General features: G+C 37.4%; 1 pseudogene; it reads left to right on the top strand.

Annotated features, from left to right (window-relative positions):
• Positions 1 to 10878: 10878 nt before the first annotated feature.
• LOC107797104 (delta(12)-fatty-acid desaturase FAD2-like) lies at positions 10879 to 12995 on the top strand (annotated as a pseudogene).
• Positions 12996 to 16940: the final 3945 nt, after the last annotated feature.

Raw genomic sequence — 16940 nt, 5'->3', positions numbered from 1 at the left:
AAGTGCAGTCCTCAGGTGCTGCTCATGATCCTCCTATCTCCGGGAGTATACCAGAATGTCGTCAATAAACAGAATGACGAATGAGTCAAGATAGGGCCGGAACACACTGTGCATCAAGTGCATAAAAGCTATTGGGGCATTGGTCAGCCCAAAAGACATCACAAGAAACTCATAGTGACCATATCTGGTCCTGAAAGTAGTCTTCGGGATATCCGACTCCCGAATCTTCAACTGATGATAACCTGAACGTAAGTCAATCTTGGAATACACTCTGGCACCCTGTAACTGATCAAATAAGTCATCAATACGAGGCAATGGATACCTGTTCTTCACTGTGACTTTGTTCAACTGGCGGTAATCAATACACATCTGCATAGAACTACCCTTCTTCTTCACAAATAAGACAGGAGCACCCCAAGGTGACACACTGGGCCGAATGAAGCCTTTATCAAGCAATTCTTGTAACTGCTCTTTCAAATTCTTCAATTCAGGAGGAGCCATACGATATGGAGGAATAGAGATGGGCTGACTGCCCGACAACAAATCAATGCCAAAATCAATATCTCTGTCGGGCGGCATGCCCAGAAGATCAGCTGGAAACACATCTGGAAAGTCCTTCACTACTGGAACTGACTCAACTGTAGGGGTATCAATACTGACATCTCTCACATAAGCTAGATACGTGTCACGCCCCTTCTCAACCATTCGTTGAGCTTTAAGAAAAGAAATAACTCTGCTAGGAGTATACTTTAAGGTACCTCTCCACTCTAATCGTGGTAAACCTGACATAGCCAGCGTCACAATTTTAGCGTGACAATCAAGAATAGCATCATGGGGCGACAACCATTCCATGCCCAAAATAATATCAAAGTCCACCATGCTGAGCAACAGTAAATCGGATCTGGTCTCAAAACCACTAAGAGTAATCAAATACGGCCGATATACACGGTCCACAATAAGAGAATCTCCCACAGGAGTAGATACATAAATAGGAAAACTCAAAGAATCCCGAGATATGCCCAAATACGGAGCAAAATAAGAGGACACATAAAACTATGTAGAGCCTGGGTCAAATAATACCGACGCATCTCTATGACAGACCGGAACAATACCTGTAATAATAAAATCAGAAGCAACTGCCTCTGTACGAGCAGGAAGTGCATAATATCTGGCCTGGCCTCCCCCTCTAGGGCGACCTCTACCTCTCCGACCTCCACCTCGAGCTGGTTGAGCAGGTGGGGTGGCAGCTGGTGCTGTAATCAGAGCCTGAGAACCCGGTGGAGCACGCTGTGGCTGAAAAGTCTGTGTAGGTGCACCCCTCCTAATCCTGGCGTAATCCCTCACCATGTGGTGAGTGTCGCCACAGTCAAAACAAGCTCCGGGAGGACGTGGCTGTTGTGACTGGCTCGGGCCAGGTCTGCTGGACTGGCCGCTAGGAACACCTCGTGCAGGAGGTACACTAGATACTGGCGGTGCATAATAAGGCTCCTGGGGTCTAGAAGGAGCTGGAACACTACTGGAGGCTGGAAGAGCTGAATGAACGGGGTGACTCACATAACCCCTACCATGGCGAGCTATTGGGGAACGAGCTCCAGAATAATAACCAGTCTCTCGAGATCTCTTGGCCTCCCTCTCCTCTCTATCCCGGGCAAACATGCCCTCTAATCTCCTGGAAATACCCATAACCTGCTGATAAGAAATATCCATCTCCAATTCCCTGGCCATACTACTCCGGATGCTAGTATGGAGACCCTCAATAAATCGTCGAACCCTCTCTCGAACTGTGGCAACTAAGGTCGCTGCATGTCGGGCCAAATCACTGAAGCGAACTACATACTTTGACACAGTCACAGCACCCTGGCGCAGCTGCTCAAACTCAGCGCGCCATGAGTCCCTGAGGCTCTGAGGGACATACTCTCTCAAAAACATGTCCGAGAACTGAGTCCCTGTAAGTGAAGCTGCCTCAGCCGGACTACTCAACTCATAAGCACGCCACCACTGATAGGCTGCTCCTCTAAGCTGGAATATGGTAAAAGAAACCCCGCTCGTCTCTGCTATGCCTATAGTACGAAGAATACGATGATACTCCTCCAAAAAACCCTGAGCATCATCTGTAGCCAATCCGCTGAAAGTAGGTGGGTGGTACTTCTTGTACCTCTTAAGTCTAAGCTGCTCCGCCTCAGAAGCTGCTGCCCTAACCTAGGGCTGAGCTGGAGGTACCGGCTGCATTGGTACAATATCTGGAACCTGGTCGAACTGAACCCGCTGCTCTGGAGTACCGGCAACGGGAGTCTGTGCTCCTCCCCCGGCCTGAAATATGGCAGGAGCAAGTGGAATCAATCCATCCTGAGCTAAGGTGCTGAACATGCTCAGAAACTGGGCTAGAGTCTCCTGGAGGGCTGGTGCAGCAACAGGTATCTCAGGTGTCTGCCCTCCAGCTTGAGCTACTGGGGGCTCCTCTGTAGCAGCTTGTGCGGGTGCTCTGGCTGCACCACGTGGACGTCCTCAGCCTCTACCCCGGCCCCGGCCTCTCGCGGCTCTAGCAGGGGGCGCGGGTGCCTGTTCATCAGATCCGCTTGTACGTGTCCTCACCATCTGTGAGAGAATAGAATACAGAAATTTAGAATCTTTGAAGTCAACAATTTTTCGCACGACAAGGAATCAAAGTAGTGAAATTTTTCTAACAGTTCCATAGTCTCTCGAAGATAAGTACAGACATCTCCGTACCGATCCGCGAGACTCTAATAAACCAGCTTGTGACTCAAGACACCTATGAACCTAGAGCTCTGAGACCAACTTATCACGACCTAATTTCCCCTCCGTGTGACGTCGTGATGGCACCTAGTCTCTACAACTAGGTAAGCCTAATATTTTTGCGAAAATATGAAATAAAAATATAAATTTAACCAACTATTCAAAAATACACAACAAATTCCAAAACCCAGAACATCGTGAATCACAAACTACAGAAGGAAAAATCTAGTGTCTCTATACATCAGAGTCTAACAAGAAAAAATACATAAGATAATTGACATGGGAAAGAGTAGAAGGCGACTCCGAGGTCTGCGGACGCAGCAGATATACCTTGAAGTCTCCAAAACGGTCCAGGCTCACTGATAGTGCGGCTGATAAGGTGCACCTAGATATGCACACGAAAAACATGTGCAGAGAGTACATGAGTACACCATAATCGGTACCCAGTAAGTACCAAGCCTAACCTCGGTCGAGTAGTGACGAAGTCGGGTCAGGACCCTACTGGTAAATATAAAATAAAATAATATAGAGTGTAATACCGCAATAAAATAAAGGCTGAAATTTAACAACAATAAAATCATAAAAAATAATAACTCAGTATACAGAAACACAACAAGGGATCTCCCGAGATACCGTCTTGTAGTCCCAAACGTAAATGAGCAGGGGGATCTACCGGAATACCGTTCCGTAGTCCCAAAGTAAATGTGCAGGGAAATCTCCCGGAATACCGTTCCGTAGTCCCAAAGTAAATATGCAAGACAGAGGGATCTCCCGGAATACCGTTCCGTAGTCCCAAAGTAATTATTCAGTACAGGGGGATCTCCCGGAATACCGTTCCGTAGTCTCAAAGTAAATATGCAGCGCGAATGGTAGAAATAAAACTACATCACAAAATTATTACAATTTAGACTAAGTACCGGTCAGGGAAGAAGCATGAAATTCACTAAGCATGCTGCACATAATTCACATAAACAATTAAGACACGCAGACATGTTTTATTAGACTAAATATGATAGCTACACATATTGGTATAACTCAATTAAGAATGAAAATAGATTTGTACTCGTTAAAATGATATAACTCAAAATAACTGGAAAATATGTTGCTGCTCGGTAAGAAAATATGATTTTACCACAACTAGCCCGTGTACGTACTCGTCACCTCACGTACACGGCGATCACATATCACAATAGTTCTAAAATCTTAAGAGAATTTCCCCCACACAAAGTTAGGCAAGCCACTTACCTCGAGTCAAGCTCAATTAATCGGTCACAATGCCTTTCCCACGAATATCTGGCTCTGAATGGCCCAAATCTAACCAAAAGAAATTACGTATCTTAAATACAACAATAATAAACTCATCTAATTTACGAAAACAACATTTAACGAAAATTCCGAAATTTAACTCAAAAATCGCGGTGGGGCCAACTTCTCGAAATTGGGTAAAAGTCATAAAATACGAAAGCTCATTCACTCACGAGTTTAACCATATCAAATTTACTAAAATCCATCACCAAAATCTCGGTCAAAACCACAAAATTTGGCCTAAGAACTTTTCTCAATTTTTCACCCCAAATCCGAATTTAAACGATGAATTCAAGCATAGATTAGTGGAATATAACCATAAGGGAGTTAAGAGTCATTACCCAAATATATTCTCCGAAAATCTCTCCAAATCCCTCCTTCTACCGAGCTCTCAATCAAATTTGTAAAGTGAACTTCAAACCCTCGAATCTGCCCCTTTTCTGCCCAGTTATTCCGCATCTACGGACCTTGGGTCGCTGCGGAATTTCCTTCACAGGTGCGGAAACGACTTAAGAGGGCTGGGTCCGCTTCTGCGGAAAAAGGGCCGAACCTGCGAGTGCGCGCCTGCAGACTATTGTCCGCTTCTGCGATCTCCTCCACGCCTGCGGGTCCTTTAGCGCATCGCAGATGCGGCATTTTCCTTCGCACCTGCGACCCTTGACCACACATCCCAATTCTGCTTCTACGCTTGCCTCTGCGCACGTGCGATCACGCACCTGCGGTCTCTCCACCACAAGTGCGAAAATGACAGATGCTTGAAGACTTCAGCAGTAACACAAATCCAACTTTTGATCCGTTAAGCACTCGAAACTCACCCGAGGCCCCCGAGACCTCAACCAAACCTACCAATCAATCCTATAACACCATACGGACTTAGTCGAACTCTCAAATCATATCAAACAACGCTAAAATCACGAATCACCCTCCGATTCAAACTTAAAGAATTTGAAACTTCAAAATTCTACAATCGATGCTGAAACCTATCAAATCACGTCTGATTGACCTTAAATTTTGCGCACAAGTCATAATCAATATTACGGACCTACTCCAACTTTCGAAATCGGAAAATGACCTCGATATCAAAAATTTCACTATCGGCCCAAAACTCCAAAAATTCGACTTTCGCCATTTCAAGCCTAAATGAGCTACGGACCTCCAAAACACAATCTGGATACGCCCCTAAACTCAAAATTACCTAACGGAGCTAACGGAACCGACGGAATTCCATTCCGGAGTCTTCTTCATACAGTTTCGACTACGGTCCAAATCTTAAGGCTTAAGCTCTCATTTAGGGACTAAGTGTCCCAAAACACTCCGAAACTCAAAATCAATCATCCCGGCAAGTCACTATAACAGAAATAGATATGGAAAAAGCAGTTAATAGGGGTTCAAGGCTCTAACTCTCAAAACGACCGGTCGGGTCGTTACATTGTCATTTAAAAGGGGCTTGATTCTCGGACCTTGTTCCCTAGATGCAACTATAAATAGTGAGCTCAACAACCATTGTAAGGATACAAATTTTCTCACAAACTTATTTTATAAACTATTCAAAGCTTATTAATATTTTATCTTCTTGTTTATTAATATTGGTACTGCTGCCTTCTAAAGCTCTGCTTCTAGAAACAGGATTTCAGATATCTTATCTTGATTTCAACGCTAAGTCTTATATTCTTGTTTGATTTATTTATCATTTTTGGGATCAAATAGATTCACTTGTCTATAAATCACGTATAAATTCAATTGTACTATTTTATGGGTAAACAGTTGTACTATAGGGATGTTAATACTTCGGTTTGAACGGTTATTTCATAAAATTTATATCATATTAATTTTTCGGTTACTGTATTTTGTATAACTAAAATTAAACTTTTCAAAACCGTCACAATCATCTCTGATTTTCTTCGGTATGGGTACGGTTCGATTGTGGCTTGCTATTCAAGATTGTTGGAATAACTTGTGACTTGCTACTCAAGATCACTAGAATATTTTATACCTTGCTACTGCTAGAATTAATTCAGTTTCAACGAAAATAGCAAACTAAAGTATATGAAAAATTCAACCACGTAATCCGTATCGTACTCCTTTTATCGTAAAACAAATCATAACCACCGCCAAACTAAATAAAAATGAGGATATATTAATTATCATAGTTAAACTATAAAATTTATATGAAGATTAAAATATATGTCATTACAATTATTGATTTAATGTAAACACCAAATGTCATTACCTTTTTTGTTTTTTTGTGAAATGATAGTTTCTTCGAATTTTGAAGCCTGTCCGAACTTATTTTAGACAAAGTGGGTCAATACTTATCTAGTACGGCTCTTAAGTCACTGTCGTTTTGGGCCTTTTTATGAAAATTTATAATTCAAAAAGTATCATTAGTAGCTATATTTAAATTTTATAATAAATTTATAAAATAGGAGTTTAATTATTTTAAACTTAAACATCAAACAAGAGACCAACAATCTCTTGCAGCGCAATTGGTTAGAGTACTTAATTAGCTAGTGGAGATCTTGAGTTCGACTCTCAATATGAACATTTTATTTTTCTGCATTTCTATATTTCACCTTAATTGTATTCGTTGCACGAACGAATACATTTGATACATGCTATATTCGTTGAGTGTTTGAATACAAGTGATATACTTTGATATTCCAACGATTGAATATACACTAAGAGTCGTTTGGTTTAATGTATTATTAAAATAATAATTATATTAAAGTTTAGCTATTATTCCCTATGTTAGGTACACTACAATTGGCATTATAATAAATATACTAGCAATAAGACATGTATTATTAATAGTGCTTTCAAAAGCGTTTTCAGAGCGAACCCTGGGCGAAGTACACCAAAAATGTCACGAGACGATAGTGGGGAGCGAAAGTCTCAAAAGGCGTATGTCCAACAATTCCGGGCGTTGAGGCGAGTTTTTGTAGTGAGACTTAAGCCCAAGAGACTTCCTCAAATCAAAATAAAATTTGTTGAATAAGTCCTTAATATAATGCCAAACTTCTCAAAAGTCAGTTTGTAATTACTCAAAAGTTTTATAAAGGAACTGAAACATTAAATTTAGAAGTCAAAAAACCTTTTTTATTGCTAGAAGCCATAATTTATGATATTTCTCAATTTTGTTATCTTGTCCATTAGTCTCCTACTATCTTCCAAAAACAACGAACAATTATTTTTTTTGCAAATACAAAGAAAACTTCATTCTTCTCCATGACAACATGTTCAGAGTTCAAATTGTAGGTTAATTATCCTTTTTGTTGCTCCATATAGAAAATTTTATCCTTTTGTATAATGGATTGCTTTGACTAGTTTTTTGTTGGGACGGAGCACATCTATATATTTTTTTACTTATTTATAGATTTTTCTTTCTAAATTTTATATAATTTTTCCTATTTAAAAGTATTTACTATAATTATATTATTTTATAAAATACTATAAATTAAATACCCATGAGGCTTACGCCTTGCTGGTGCATATTTAAAACGGCTCGTCTTACGCTCACGCCTTTTAAAACACAGATTATTAGATCATGTAAATAAAAAATACTCGTACATTGCAATTGGCATTACAGTATAACCGAATCCAATGTAGAACAATAATAAATATATTAGCAAATAAGACATGTATTATTAGATCATGTAAATAAAAAATACTCATACATTGCATTTGGCGTTATAGTATACCGAATCCAATGTAGAAAATAATAAATATATTAGCAATCGTAATATTAGATCATGTAAGTAAAAAAAATACTCTTTAAACGATATTTATGTACTTAGGTAATTGTCATCCCATATGTATTATTTCTAAGTTGTTTCTAGTGATGTTTATAGTTTTAAATTAAAAGTTATAAAAATGATGTATGTCCACATGATATTGAAGATGCTACGACAAACTAAGGATTAAATCTCGACAATATTGTTAGGTCATGGGCAAACATTACAAAAAAAGAGTAATTTTTTAAAGATATTAGACTAATCTCATGATATAATATAACATAATATAGAAGTATTTCATGACTGCTTGGCATTTTAAGGCAGAATACATCGACAACCCCTTACAGTTGTCCACACTTTTTACTTAGACACTCCATCTTAAGTCCGTTTCATTTGAACACTTTAACCGGACATTAACTGTGTCATTTAGACACAATTTGATGATGTGGCATAGTGCGTGTATTGCACCATTTTTAACGTGAGAGATTTATTTTTCTTTTTGAAATTTTTTTTCTCTTTTTTTTCCCTCCAATTCTTTCACACACCATGATATGCTTTATTTTTTATTGCCGGAATAAGTTTGTCGGACAGATTTCACACATTTATTCTTCTCTGTTTCTCTCCTCTTTTCTCAACTCAAATTCATTTTGCGGGTTGTTCGTGATTTCCACACAATTTTGACCCTTCTCCTTTCAAATATGTACGAGGTCAATATCTGCATAAATCTTTTTGAACAGCTTCTTCGGATCTGAAACACGTAGGTTCTGGCACCGACGAGCATGCTGGATTAGTGCTTTTACTCTGGGGCATAACTAAAATCATCATTACAAATCCAATCTGGAAGTTCCAGATTTGACCATTGGAAACAAATTAAACCACTAATGTTCGTTGCTGGTGGATTTATTTTCCAGCAATTTGAGATTAATCTTTCATGACAAAGATATTGTTACTAGTTAATTTCTGTGGTTTATGCGTGTTCTTAATGTCGTAGAGGGTTGGGGTGGAGATTACGAGGAAGAAGAATGATGGCAGGAGTGAATCTATGGAGAACACAACTTGGGTTGTCTTCGTTCTTTTCCTTTTTGGTAGAAGAAAACAGAAGGGAGGGGGTCATGAGGAAGAAGAGAAGGGAGGGGGTATAAATGACATAATTAATGCTCAGTTAAAGTGTTCAAATGAAACGGACTTAAAATGGAGTGTCCAAGTAAAAAATGAGGACAATTTTAAGGGAATGTCGATGTATTCTACCGCTTTTTAATAACGAAATTATTGGGATTGCAGTAATCAGACAATTGACCAACTCCAAATAATGTCAAAACTAATGACGAATATATTCTCATGATCTAAAACAAACGTTAGTACTGCAGAGGTTTCTAATAATCAAACAAGTAGTGGACACAGTTATACAAATTAAATAATGATAAAATTGGAATCTAAAGCATATAATATCGACAGTAGCGGATGAAGCTGCCAACCGCTTGGCTTCTTTCGTAATATAGGAGTAATTAATTATCTATTTGTCTTTAAATCAACTGCATATTATTACTGCGTGGGAATCTAATAATCAGACAAGGTATTAATTAATAATAATAGAACTTAATTGGAACCCAAAGCAGATGGACAATAGAGTAGTGTATAAAGCCGCCAGGCATATGGCCTTTTAATTTTGTTCTCTACTTACTTTCTTAAATAACTCTAGCCTTGTCAGTTCGTAGACCTGCGAATTCACTTGCTATTTTATACTCTATATGGCTAAACATTAATAGCCGACCTAAAAAGTGGCTATGTACCAATTTTTCCCGTATTTAGCACCCTTATTTGAAGAATAGCCGGAAGTTTATAAATTTCACAAAGCTTAATCGCCTCAGAGTCAATTTTATACTCGTGAGAATGAAGTTAAAAATAGTGGATCTAAAGATTCAAACTTTAAATATATAAGTCTGAAGTATGGGACTGCCAAGGTTACTTGATAACTAACTGTCTAAAGTTGACATAGGTCTAAAATTAGGCTCGACGGTCTCCAACTTCATATTAGTATTGCCTAAAGTTAAGAACTAACCAAACTCTCTTTCTAATTTGGGCTTCAAACTCATCACATCAGTTGTTAGATGTTGTACTTTAAACTTTTCATTGAGTTTTTATTTATTTTCTGCAACAACCTATAAGACTATTCGTTTTTTTAAATAAACAACATTCTTGCATAGGGTATCTTGTAATCAGACAATAATAAACTGAATCTAATGCACTTGGACAATACAATATTATTGCATGAAGCTGCCAAGCTTATGGCCTCTTTTGTTCTTATCTAAATCTCTCCACTCTATCATTGTCAGTTTGTAGATCTGCCATTAATGAAGGAATTTAATTGGCCAAACCATTAATGGAGTATTTGGTATGGTGCCCTATTTAGAAAAAATAATCATGGTATAAAATTATGTATTTATTTGTTATCAAGTGTCAAATGTTACCTTGGAGGCTTCGTTTGGTCCTCCGCCTTGTAAAACTACTTTTGCTGGAACTTGAGAAAAAATAAATAAATAAATAAATAAAAATAAAAATTCAGGCAGATGCGGAACTAGAATTTGAAGTTTATGAGTTCAGAATTCTAATCTGTTTAAGTTTTGGATACTAAATTAATGATTTACACATATTCAATTAATTTCTTAAGATAGATATATGGTTGGACCAAAGTTAATAGGTTCGCCCGAACCCGTAACCGAAGAACTAGCTCCGCCCTGGATTATAGGTATATTATTTTTCAGTTTTTGCATAACTAACCCTTGTGTAACTTATAAATCAATACATGTATTATTCCGAACCTAATAAAGCTCCTAAAAAGTCAAAACTACCCTTTACTGCTGATCAAACCTCGTTTAAGTTACTCAATTGTTCAAGGATATAATTGTAAACAAATAGTTTCAAATCAAACATAAGTATAATTAATTTAAACACTATATATCCAATTCTTATGCAATGAACCAGATGTCCCATTAAAATTATATATGTATTATAATCTCTACACAACTAATTCATACATCATAATCCATGCATACCTTGTATATACCTACGTGTCCTATATCACATATATTAGCTCTAATGATGTATTGTCTATAGATAGATAGATAGTAGTAAAACGGATAGATAGATAGTAGTAAAACGACTCTAAGTGTGAAACACTCAATAGCCAGGGCCAGGGCATTATATATACACAAATTATCTTCAGAAAGTGAGAAAAAATCAAAAGCCATCTCTCTCTGTTCTTGTAAAGAAGAGAGTAAGTAGGAGAGAGAAACATATCCAGATTTAATCTCAGGTAAGGCTAAAAGGTGGTATTTTTTTTTTTTTTTTGAGGTAGTATTTCTTTTCAGTAATATCTATCTTTACTTAGTTTCAGTAGTTGACAAATTGGCCCTTTGCAATAATCAAACAGGAAACTAAACTACACTACAATTAGTCTTAACTGGGGTTTTGGGTTAATTGGAGATTTGTTTCAAATAGATTATGGGTTAGTTCCCTAACATATGAAGCATTCCGTCCGGGGAAACATTTATCCTTAATTAAATGGAGTCTTGGAGCAACGGTAAAGTTGTTTCCGTTTGACCTATAGGACACGGATTCGAGCCATGAAATCAGTCATTGATGCTTGTATTAGGGTAGACTGCCTACATCTTGGGTCATGGGTGCAGCTCTTTCCCGAATCCTGTATGAATGCGGGATGCTTTGTGCACCGGGCTGCCATTTTTTTCAAATTTTTGTATTATTTTCTCTGTTACATTTTCGTATTTACTCAATGACTACAATAGATGAACCAACATTAATTTGCAGCAAACTTAATTGTTGCAGATTCAGGATATTGAAGCGCGGCAGGAGAAAAGAAATGGGAGCCGGTGGAAATATGTCATCTTCAACAACTAAAACTAAGAAAAATACTGTCCAAAGAGCTCCATCTTCAAAGCCCCCTTTTACAATTGGTGATATAAAAAAGGCCATTCCTCCTCACTGCTTTCATCGATCTCTTGTTCGCTCCTTCTCTTATCTTGTTCAAGATCTCATACTTGTCTCCATTTTTTACTACATCTCGGCCACTTACTTCCATCTCCTTCCATCCCCCTATAGTTTCATAGCATGGCCGGTTTATTGGATCGTTCAGGGTTGTGTTTGCACAGGAATATGGGTCATTGGCCATGAATGTGGCCACCACGGCTTCAGTGAATACCAATGGGTAGATGACATTGTTGGTCTTATACTCCACTCTGCACTTTTAACGCCGTACTTTGCCTGGAAACATAGTCATCGTCGTCACCACGCCAACACTTGTTCCATGGAGAATGATGAAGTCTACATACCAAGGCTTAAATCAAAACTAAGATGATACTACAAATACTTGAATAATCCAGTAGGACTAGTACTCGTACTTGCCTTCACCCTTACTTTTGCCTTGCCTTTATACTTGCTCTTCAATATCTCCGGCCAAAAATATGACCGTTTTGTATGTCACTATAATCCATATAGCCCGATATATACTGATCGCGAAAGGCTACAAATCTACATTTCAGATGCAGGCGTGATTGCAGCTACTTATGTGTTGTATCGCATTACTTTGGCACAAGGGCTAGCTTGGATTGTATGCATTTATGGGGTTCCCCTTCTTATTGTGAACGGCTTTATAGTGCTAATAACTCTTTTGCACCGCACTCACTTTTCATTGCCACATTATGATTCGTCCGAGTGGGATTATTTAAGAGGAGCTTTAGCTACAATAGATAGAGATTTTGGTATGCTAAATAAGGTCCTCCATAACGTTACAGATACTCATGTTTTGCATCATATATTCTCATATATACCGCATTACCATGCTATGGAGTCAAACAAAGCTATAAAGCCATTATTAGGGGATTACTACAAGTTAGATGATACCCCAATTTTGAAGGCACTGTGGAGAGATACAAAGGAGTGCATCTATGTGGAGAAAGATAAAGGATCTCAAGACAAAGGTATTTACTGGTATAAAAACAAGCTTTAACCAAGAACGTAACTATGTAAGCTCATGTTTGCTTTGGTTGTTAGTTTAAATTTATCCCATTGTATAACTATATCCACCTTTACATAACAAAAGTAAATGTCTATTTTATGTAACAACCTATTTGGTACGTATGGATTGTTATGTTATTCCTAACTTATTATTTAATAAATCTATTTACCCTCTGTTTTTAATACTAGAGGGTTAGAATTTAATCCCTCCGAATGTTGTTATGTTCACTCGCTAAAAGGATCCCAGAGCATATTTTCTCGTTCTTTTTTAACTTTCTTTAATTTTTAATAGATTTGGATGGGTATATATTCTCTAGTTCTTGTATTTTATATATTAACATTTGGGAGAAACTTTAGATTTATTTTTATGTGTTGCTAAATCCAACATTTACATTAACTAGATGCACTTTAAGAAACTAATCAGTTAACGAAAATATACGATTCAATCACATAAGAAAAGTTATTAGATCGTATGATTTATCCAAACCTTATATCCAAAAATTAATACTGTAAACTATAATATAATACAAAACGATACATTATACAAAATAATGATAAAACAATAACCCAAACAAAGTACTAGTTGGTTGATGTACAGTAATAATCATTATTTTCTTAAATAATAAAAAGAAAAAACGACGAAAGAAGTGCATCTTGCGCCGTTATTTGCCTATGCTTTTTGACTTTAACATAGCTCCAATTTTTACTTGGAAGATTTCACGTGTCTAAATATTTTAGGGAAAAAATTGTAGAATTTTACTCTTTTTCTTTTGATTATGGTGCAAAATTGATGGGGTCCAAACTAAGGTTGTCCAACGGGACGGGCCATCCCGTCCCGTCCCGGTCCCATCCCGCGTCCCGTCCCGTCCCGTCCCGTCCTGTTGCGTCCCACTTAATTCTAAACGGGATGGGCCCATGTTAAACGGGACACGGGATGGGCCCATGTTAAACGGGACACGGGATGGGACGGGATGGCCATTTCGTCCCGTTTGTCCCGTCCCGTTTCGTCCCTTCCCATCATGCCTGTCCCGCGTCCTATTTTTTTTGTGCATTATATACAAGAAACTTGTAATCCTACTTTTCAAGGTTTTCCTAAGACCACGGTTAGAAATGATGTTTTTAAATTTCAAACCGAATATTTTCAGTATATTCGTTGTGTATTGATTCACTTAGATTGTAAAGTGTCTATCACATCTGATATAGGTCGTAGTCCTAATGGTTGTGATTATTTAACTGTTACATGTCATTGGGTTGATCATCACTAGAACATGCGAAAACGTATTATTGGTTATAAATTTGTTGATTCAAAACACAGTGGAGCATATATTCTTATGTTAGATCAAGGTTTGATAAATATAAATATATGGAAATAACAAGTGGTGAAACTAGGGAAGAAGAAGAATACAATGAGATACTTAGCACCGGGAGCTATGACGGCATGGAACTCATGGAACATCAATCAACATTGCCAATTCTAGAACAATGTCCGAGAGAAATTATAGATAAGTTACAACGAAATTTATATAGGAGCTTACAAATATTAGTATGATAATTTGTAATTGGCTACTAAGAGGCCTAGTTTAAACAGAACTTTTCCTAGAAGATGGCTGCGTAGATTAGGTGCTCTTCAAAAGAATTATATTTGTATGTGAGATTTGAAAGTTCTATTAATAAAATAAAAAATTTTAAGCGTTGAATTATTTTTATGAATTGTCTTACACTCTTACTTAGTTACTTAATGGCTTGAAATTATATTAAATAAATTATAACTCTATTATAAATTTATAATTACTAGAATATTTCATTACAAGTCTTTTATTTTAATATTTTATAATTCTTTACTTAGTTTCCTAATTTTCGTTTAATTTTTAAGTTTATTAAATAACTCAAAAATTAGTTATTGCAAACTTTAAAAACTTAGTCATTGTCAAAAGAAAAAATAATAAAAGAAGTGCATCTTGCGCCGTTATTTGCCTATGCTTTTTGACTTTAACATAGCTCCAATTTTTACTTGGAAGATTTCACGTGTCTAAATATTTTTGGGAAAAAATTGTAGAATTTTACTCTTTTTCTTTTGATTATGGTGCAAAATTGATGAGGTCCAAACTAAGGTTGTCCAACGGGACGGGCCATCCCGTCCCGTCCCGGTCCCATCCCGTGTCCCGTCCCGTCCCGTCCTGTTGCGTCCCACTTAATTCTAAACGGGATGGGCCCATGTTAAACGGGACACGGGATGGGCCCATGTTAAACGGGACACGGGATGGGACGGGATGGCCATTTCGTCCCGTTTGTCCCGTCCCGTTTCGTCCCTTCCCATCCTGCCTGTCCCGCGTCCTATTTTTGTTTGTGAATTATATACAAGAAACTTGTAATCCTACTTTTCAAGGTTTTCCTAAGACCACGGTTAGAAATGATGTTTTTAAATTTCAAACCGAATATTTTCAGTATATTCGTTGTGTATTGATTCACTTAGATTGTAAAGTGTCTATCACATCTGATATAGGTCGTAGTCCTAATGGTTGTGATTATTTAACTGTTACATATCATTGGGTTGATCATCACTAGAACATGCAAAAACGTATTATTGGTTATAAATTTATTTATTCAAAACACAGTGGAGCATATATTCTTATGTAAGATCAATGTTTGATAAATATAAATATATGAAAACAACAAGTGGTGAAACTAGGGAAGAAGAAGAATACAATGAGATACTTAGCACCGGGAGCTATGACGGCATGGAACTCATGGAACATCAATCAACATTGCCAATTCTAGAACAATGTCCGAGAGAAATTATAGATAAGTTACAACAAAATTTATATAGGAGCTTACAAATATTAGTATGATAATTTGTAATTGGCTACTAAGAGGCCTAGTTTAAACAGAACCTTTCCTAGAAGGTGGCTGCGTAGATTAGGTGCTCTTCAAAAGAATTATATTTGTATGTGAGATTTGAAAGTTCTATTAATAAAATAAAAAACTTTAAGCGTTGAATTATTTTTATGAATTGTCTTACACTCTTACTTAGTTACTTAATGGCTTGAAATTATATTAAATAAATTATAACTCTATTATAAATTTATAATTACTAGAATATTTCATTACAAGTCTTTTGTTTTAATATTTTATAATTCTTTACTTAGTTTTCTAATTTTCGTTTAATTTTTAAGTTTATTAAATAACTCAAAAACTAGTTGTTGCAAACTTTAAAAACTTAGTCATTGTCAAAAGAATAGCAGTTTCCAAACTCAATGCTTAAATTATTTTTTTTTTAAAACTGCACTTAAGGCCCGCGAACCCGTCCCGTCCCGTCTCGTTCCATTTGTTAGCGGGACGGGATGGGCCTATCGTCCATCCCATCCCGTCTCGTCCCGTCTCGTCCCGTTTGTTAGTGGGACGGGATGGGCCTACCGTTTCGTCCCGTTTGTCCCGTCTCGTTTCGATACGTCCCACCACCGTCCCGACTAAATGTTGTCCCGTCCCGTTAATTATGTCCCGTCCCGTCCCATACCGATCCGTTGGACAACCATAGTCCAAACCCAAGTTTAGAAAAAAGAAAAGAAAGGGAATCTAATGATGGCAAGAGCAGGTCTTAGAGTTGGCAACCAATTTGCACTGTAAATTGCTTAGTGCAAATTGTAAAATGACATCCAATCTTCCGATTGGTAAATTGGGGCAGCCATCCCCTCTATAAAATGAGAGTCATCTCTCATTTTATATGCCCATCTCAGAGGAAAATATATGTGAGAGTTAGAAAGAAAGAGTGAGGTTTCACAATCAGGGTATAAGAAAATAGTATGTGAGAAAAATATAGAGTGAGCGACATTATAATGAGGTGGGAATATCAAAAGAGAGTTATTTCTTTTGAGTGTTGTAGTGGTCTTTGGAGTATTTTACTTGGACCTACAAAGTGTAAAATTTCTTGCTATTATGATATTAGTTGCTCCCCTCAGAGCTGTCACGACCCAAAATCCCAACCTGTCGTGATGGCGCCTATCTCGATACCAGGCAAGCCGACAATCTCAATAAACCACAATTTCTTTTAAGTTTGAAAATATAATATTTAAATACATTACAAAATCCCACAAATACTGATACGAACAATCCTCAAAACCT

This window comes from Nicotiana tabacum, chromosome 20 (assembly GCF_000715075.1).
Source record: "Nicotiana tabacum cultivar K326 chromosome 20, ASM71507v2, whole genome shotgun sequence".
NCBI lineage: Eukaryota > Viridiplantae > Streptophyta > Magnoliopsida > Solanales > Solanaceae > Nicotiana > Nicotiana tabacum.
The sequence above is the reverse complement of the archived record's forward strand: the minus strand, read 5'-3'. Positions and strand labels throughout refer to the sequence as shown.